This window comes from Nannospalax galili, unplaced genomic scaffold (genome assembly GCF_000622305.1).
Source record: "Nannospalax galili isolate Female #2095 unplaced genomic scaffold, S.galili_v1.0 scaffold456, whole genome shotgun sequence".
NCBI classification, from domain to species: Eukaryota; Metazoa; Chordata; class Mammalia; order Rodentia; family Spalacidae; genus Nannospalax; species Nannospalax galili.
The window spans coordinates 97,443-105,354 of NW_008337055.1; positions in this window are offsets into that span (position 1 = coordinate 97,443).

Genomic DNA, 7,912 nt, shown 5'->3' on the forward strand with positions numbered 1-7,912 from the left:
AGACAGTGGTACAATCATGTTTGTTGCTGCTCTTTTCACAATAGCTAAGAGATAGAAGCAACCTAAGTGTCCCTCAACTGACGAGGGGTTAACAAAAATGTGGTATATTTACACAATGGACTTCTATTTATCAGTAAAGAAAGATGAAATAAGGAAATTTGCAGGTAAATGGATGGATCTAGAAACTGTTATACTAAGTGAAGTAACACAGATTCAGAAAAACAAACAATGTACGTTCTCCCTCATATGTAGCTCCTAGCACCAACTCCTTTTAAATTCCAGGTCTTTTAAATAAGATGCCGCTATACAGCAGTCCGTTCTGCATGAAATAACTACTATCATCAGTACTTCTGCTGAGCCTGATCGCTAAACATCGTCACAATTGAGATTGTTGACGGTTGTGCTCATTCATTAAAGGAGTGCTAAGCAGGGTCACTGGACCCTCACCTGAGTATCCAGCCACTCTTCCCAGCCAACTAGTCCAGCCTTGGAGGATGAAAGAAAAATGAGGAAGAACCCAACAGAGGGATGCTTTTGGAAGCCCTTGTCAAGAAACTCCAATGGACTCTCAAATGAACATTTGAAAATTGCCCTGTTCTGACTTTTTTCTAGTTCTCTGTCTATAACTTGTAATGCTACTCTTGTCTTTACTTCTCCTTCACATCTCCTATTCATGATTCAAGGACTTTCTTTTCCCCTTAGACACAAGAGTTATGCAATTTGAGAGTCTTTTAGATAGACCCACTGAAGGGGTACCCCAATTGCCTCACCCTGAGTCCCTATTCAGCATGGAAGAAGTCAGAGCAGCCTGTGTCCCTATTCCCTATTGGCAATTGGGTAACCCCTTCAGAGGATGGTGTGATAAGAATAGGAGGTAGGAATTGGCTAGGCAGTTAGGGTAAAAAGACCCCAAAGAAATGTAGCCTGTTTCTAGGCTAAAAGTCAAAATGTCCTTGGGCCTATTAGGAGCATACTCTGTTCCAAAGGCCAAAAATGTCAAGAGTATTTGGGGGTTACCTTTTCAGAGGGGGGAATGTTGGAGGGGAAGGAGTGGGCATGGATTTGATCAAAACACTTTATATGCATGTATGAAATTCTCAAAGTTTTTGTAAAAGTGAAAAAAAAAGAAAAGAAATATATATGTGTAAAGAATCGTACTGCTAAACAGGAAAAAAAAAAGTAATTTGGAGCTGGGCATGGTGGCAGAAATCTTTAATCCCAGTGTTCAGGCAGATCTCTGTGAGTTCAGGGCTAGCCTGATCTACATATTGAGTTCCAGGCCAGCTGTGGCTATAGGGAGACCATGTCTCAAAAAAAAAAAAATTAGGAGTGTTCTTTTCTTTTCTATTTTATGAAATAATTTAAGGAGTATTGGTATTAATTCTTCTTTGAAGGTTTGGTAGAATTCTGTGCTGTATTTATGTGGTCCTGGTCTTCTTTTAGTTTGGAGAATTTTAATTACTGCTTCTGTCCTATTGGTTGTGGTGGGTTTATTTAAAATTATTTACTTAATCTTGATTTAATTTTCATAGGTTATACATATTTAGAAATTCATCCACTTCCTTTAGATTTTCCACCTTGGTTGAATATAGATTTTACACTATGTCCTTATAATTATCTGAATTTCTTGAGTGTCTGCTGTACTGTTTTCCCTTTTCATCTCTGATATTATTAATTTGTGTTCTCTCTCTCTCTTTCTTGTGGCCAATTTGGATAAAGGCTTGTCAATATTGTTAATCTTTTCAAAGATCCATCAAACTCTGTTTCACTGATCCTTTGTATTGTTTTGTTTATTTCTGTTTCATTAACGTCAGTCCAATTTTGGTTACCTCTTCAAATCTCTTTTTAGGTTTCATTTGGTCTTGTTTTCCCAAGGCCTTCACATACATCATTAAGTTATTAATGTGAGATATCTTCAGTTTTTGTTGTTGATGGTGGATTTGTTGTTGGTGATGATGATGATGATGATGTTTTTGAGACAGGGTTCTCCCTGTAGCCCCAGCTGCCAGCTGACCTGGAACTTACTATGTAGACCAGGCTGACATCAGTCTCACAAAAATCCTCCTGCCTCTGCCACCTGAGTGTTGGGATTAAGGGAGTGCACCATCATGCCCAGCCCATTCAGATTTTTGATGTAGGCACTTGGTACTATAAATTTAGTACTATAAATTTTCCTTTGAGGGGCTGGAAAGATGGCTCAGAGGTTAAGAGCATTGGCTGCTCTTGCAGAGGACCCAGGTTAGGTTCCCAGCACTCACATGGTAGCTGACAACCATCTGTAATTCCAATTCCAGGGCATTTGACACCTCTTCTGACCTCCATGGGCATTGCACAACACAGGGGTGCTTACATACATGCAGGCAATACACTCATACACATAAAATAAAAATAATAACTACATCATTGTGTCCCATAGATTTTGGTATGTTGTGCTTCCATTTTTAAAAAATCTTAAAATCTCTTTTTGATCTTCCTTGACACAATTATCATGTAGTAGTGTGTTGTTTAGTTTCCACGAGTTTGTGTGCTTTTCTCCATTTCTACTATTGTTGATAATCAAGTTTATTCCTTTGTGATCAGATAGAATACAGGATACAATTTCAATTTTCCTAAATTTGTTGAGACTTGCTTTGATTCCTAAAATGTGCTCAGTTTTGGAGAAAGTTCCATGGGCTTCTGATAAGAAAGTTTATTGCTTAGTGTTTGGGTGGAATGTTCTGTAAAATCTGTTAGGTTATTGACTTATAATGTTATTTAACTTCAGGTTTTCTCCGTTTGCTTTTCATCTTGGCAACCTATTGGTGAGGGTGGAATATTGAAATCCCTCACTATTACTGTGTTGGAGTCAGTCTGTGGTTTTAGACCTGATACTGTTTCTTAAATGGAATTGGGTACCCCTGTATTTGGTGCATATGTATTTAGGATTGCAATATCCTCTTGGATGATTTTACTTCTAGTGAGTATAAAATGTCCTTCCCTATCTCTTTTGATTAGTTTTAGTTTGAAATCTACTTTGTCAGGGTATTAAAATAAATGCACCTGCTTGTTTCTTAGTTTAATATGTTTGGACTATATTTTCCCATCCTTTTATTCTAAGGTGATGTCAATCATTGATGATGATATATGCTTATTGGAGTCAGCAAAAAGACGAATCTCATTTTCTAATCCAGCCAGTCTGTTGGTGTCTTTCTATTGAGGAACTGGGACCATTAATATTGATAGTTATTACTGATGAATGTTTATTAGTATCTGCCATATTGTTGTGGTGATGTTATTTTCTTAGACGTTTTTTGGTTATCTTTTTCAAATTTATTTATCCCTTGTGCCCTCTTCAGTGTGTTCCATCTTCTCTTCAGACTAAATATTCCTTCTAATATCCTCTGTAGAGCTCAGTTAGTGGACATAAATTCTTTAAATCTGTTTTATAACAAAGAGTTTTTATTTCTCCTGTGATTAAAAGTGATAGTTTGCTGTATACAGTACTCTGAGCTGGCACCTGTGTTCTTTTGTGGCTTGTAGGCCATCTAAGTCTTTCTGCCTTTCTTAGACCACGTTAAAGAAGATCAGCTGTTATTCTTACAGTCCTGTGTTTGTCTGTGACTTGATCTTTCTCTAGATTTTCAATGTCTTTTCTTCGTTCTGCACATTTAATGCTTTGACTGTTACATAATGAGGGGAGTTTCTTTTCTGGCTCTGTGTTCTTGATGTTCTGTATGCCTCTTGTACGTTCATATGCATCCCGGTTGATTGAGTTTTATGTTTGGTGAGTTTCATGTGTGCTGTAATAAATGGCCTAGTATCATTATTTTGCAGGGTGATACCCAGTTTTCCCAACACTGTTTCTAAATACATTCATGAAGAGAGCTTGGCATCATAGAAAAGTTCTGTTGCAATTTCCACATCAATTAAACACCAATTTAAAAATTATTACCAGTGAGCTGGAATCCCTAATCCCAATGTGGAGGATCTGATCCAACATGATGTGCTTGTTTTACCTACTTACCAAACACAGGAAGGCTTTGGTTATGAAGATGGAAAATAATCAGAACTGTGAAACTCAGAGTCACTTGTGGCTTTGATGATTTGGTCATGTGTCCATAGAAATGAAATGCACACAAAACCTTCTATATCTTACTGGATTCACGCGAGTTGTAAAGTTTGTATTGAAAAGTCAGCTGTAATACTAATGGGTTTTCCTTTGTATATAACATGTTTTTCTCAAGCAGGTTTCAATACCCTCTCTTTGTTCTGTACATTTACTGTTTTGGTTTGTTTGTTTTGTTTTTTGAGTTAAAGTTGGTTAGTATTCATTACTCTATAGCTTTAGAGATTCCAGACCAACCATAGAAACTCCACTATCCTCTTGTTAGCATCTTTTCTGCAAATTTGGTAGCTGCTGCTGAGGGACAGTTTGGGTCAATTAACAAAAGGAAAAGCCACAGAATTATCTAGACATGCAAATTAAAACTAAACATGACTGTGCAGTCAACAAGGTGGGTAGAGAGATATTTATATGAAGATTTTCTTTTTTAAAAATAAATAATTTATTGACAATTTCGTGCATACATATAGGGTGCTTTGATCAAATCCACACCCACTCCCTCCCCTCCAACTCCTCCCATATCTCCCATGACTTTTTTCTGATAACTTCGTGTACTCTTTCTTCTTTTTTGATTCATTTTTTATGGGGCTTTTGGCTACTCTAACATTCCTCCCTCTGAAGAGGTAACTCTAAAATCTTTTAATGATTAGATAAAAGCTCCCAAATATTTTCGACATTTTTGGACTTTGGAACGGAGTATGTTGCTAACAGTACCAAGGACATTGTGAGTTGTAGCCAAGAAACCGGCTACATTTCTTTGGGGTCTTTTTACCCTAACTGCCTAGCCAATTCCCACCTCCTGTTCTTATCATGTCATTCTCTGAAGGGGTTACCCAAATTGCCATACAGAATCAGGATGCAGACCACTGTGGCTTCTTCCATGCTGAACAGGGACACAGGGTGAGGCAATTGGAGTACCCCTTCAGTGGGTCTATCTAAGACTCCCAAATTGTATAACTCTTGTCTTGAGGAGGAAAAGAAAGTCTTTGAATTGTGAATAGGAGTTGTGAAGGAGAAGTAAAGGCAAGAGTAATTAGCATTACAAGTTCTAGACAGGGAACTAGAAAAAAGTCAGAACAGGGCAAATTTCAAATGTTCATATGAGAGTCCATTGGAATTTCTTGACAAGGGCTTCCAAAGGCATCCCTCTGTTGGGTTCCTCCTCATTTTTCTTTTGTCTTCCAAGGTTGCCACTCTAGAGTGATGGATTCAGGATTTGCTTTCAGGTAGTTTGATAGTTGTTGGAGTGGTTAGAATCAGTGTCAGTTCCCTCTCAAAGGCTTCTAGATGGGGGAGAAAACAAATTCATCCATCATTTTACAACAATAGCTGGTCATCTCCCTCAGAAGTCTTACATCTGAGCAGCACTTTCTGGTTAGGAACAAAATCATCAGTGAGAAATAATTGTCTAAATAACTATTTATATGGACTTAAGCCTAATGTCTGGGAAGTATAATCCCTTGAACTCTTAAAGAAACATATTAATGACTATTCTTTGGTTATACTTTCCTTTCGGGTGTTTAAGACCATACAGTTGGGCCAAATAAATCAATTTATTTTTACACTTAAAGTCATTTGAGGATCTGTTCCTCAGGGGTCACCTGGGCTTTGGAGGAGCTCCTGGCTCCTTTCTTTTACCAGTTCCATCTATATGAAGATAAATCAAAGGTCCTGCTCGACCATGTCTGGCTTCACTTGGGAGCATGAATGAAATGTTTCCTCTGAGTTGACCCTCCTCTTTGTAGACTGGACACTGGTTCAAATCCATCTTGTGAGGTCTACATGTCCTCCCTGAACAAGAGGATAGGTGACTCACCAGTTACAGGACATTTTAAGAGATGTTCCATAGTCCCCTGGAACTTAGTTGACCTTGGAGGGCAAGGAGCAAAAACTGTCCTTTAAGTCCCTCTGACCACATTAGTATAGGCCTCAAACTATGGCTGTTAAACATCCAATAAGGTTAGTTCCACCAGTCTGGTACTTTTAATTACCATGTGCTATGTAGATAAAGAAGGCTTGGGTAAAAAAAAAATATTCTCAGATAAACTTTGACTAGATATATATTTTGTTCCTTAAACTAATTGACTAAACTATGACCATAGACATTTTATGTGTCTATTATTTTTCTCTCATCCTTTATATATGATATCAACCTACACAGACCTTCATCTCTTGCTTAGGCTTTCTCATTTTTTTCTATTTTGGAAAATATCTCCATTCCCATATCCTTTTAACATCTTTTACATTCTCGTTTGCTTTTTTAAAAATAAATATGACACAAAATAGCAATAACAAATAAATTTTCCATCTCTTGTGAGACTTCTTTTCCTGGGGATACTAAACAATACTTATTCCCTTTCAAGGTTCTAGTGTCAAGCCAATGTTTGATTAAAGTTTTACTACGGAACCAATGAATTTATTGAGCTTACATACTGAGATAACTGAGGGGTTGCCGAGGTATGTGTATGACCTGAGGGTGTGCACACTGGAAAGCCGTTACCCAGCATGGGTCATGCCTTCTCTACCTGGCCTTCTCCAGATTGTATGCTTTAGCCCTCCCCAAAGTGAGGAGGCCATGTGCTTAGGGTCAATTACAGTTGGCTGGGAAGAGTGGCTGGATAATGCGGTAAGGGTCCGATGACCCTGCTTGGCCCTCCTTTAATGAATGTGCACAATTGTCAACAAGCCCAATTGTGATGATGTTTAGTGATCAGGCTCAGCTGAAGTCCTGATGATAGTAGTTATTTCATGCAGAACAGACTGCGGGACAGTGTCATGTTATTAAAAGGACATGGAATTTAAAAGGATTTGGTGCTAGGATCCATAAATGAGGTAGAACACATGTCTTTCATTTTTCTGAGTCTGTGTTACTTCACTTAGTATAACAGTTTCTAGATCCATCCATTTAACTGAAAGCTGAATAGAACTTCATTGTGCAAATATTCCACATTTTTGTTAACCACTAGTCAGTTGAGGGACACTTAGGTTGCTTCCATCTCTTAGCTATTGTGAAAAGAGCAGCAACAAACATGATGTACAAGTGTCTCCACAATAGGATGAGTTCTTTGGGTGTATGCCAAGGAGTGGTATAACCAGGTCATATGGTAGGTTCATTTTTAGTTTTTCAAGAGTGCTCCACACTGTTTTCCATAGACTTTGCAGGAGTTTGCAATCCCTCCAGCAGTAATTGAGCATTCCCCTTTCTCTACATCCTCACCAGCATTTGGTATCATTTGTTATCTTGATCCTAGCCAGTCTGATTAGGGTAAGATGATACTTTAGGGTGGTTTGAATTTGCATTACCCTAATTACTAACGATGTTGAACACTTTTTGAGATGTTTCTTAGTCATCTTTATTTCTACCTTTGAGAACTTTCTATTTAGATCTTTAGCCCATCTTTTAACTGGGTCATTTGGTTTCTTGATTCTTTTTTTTCTTTGTTTTGTGAGTTCTTTATGTATTCTGGATGTTAAACCTCTGTCAGAAGTGTCACTGGTGAAGAGTTTTTTCCCATTCTGTGGGTTTTCTCTTCACTTTTTTGATTGTTTCTTTTGCTGTACAGAAGCTTTTTAGTTTAATGAGGTCCCACTTATCGATTGCTGACCTTAATTCCTGAGCAACTTCTGTCTGATTTAGAAAATCCTTCCCTACACCTACATCCTGTAAGTTCCTGCCAATATTTTCTTCTGATAGTTTCAGGGTTTCCAGTTTCACATTGAAGTCTTTGGTCCATTTGGAGTTGACTCTTGTGCAAGGTAAAAGATAAGGATCTAGTTTCATTCTTCTACAGATAGAGATCCAGTTTTGCC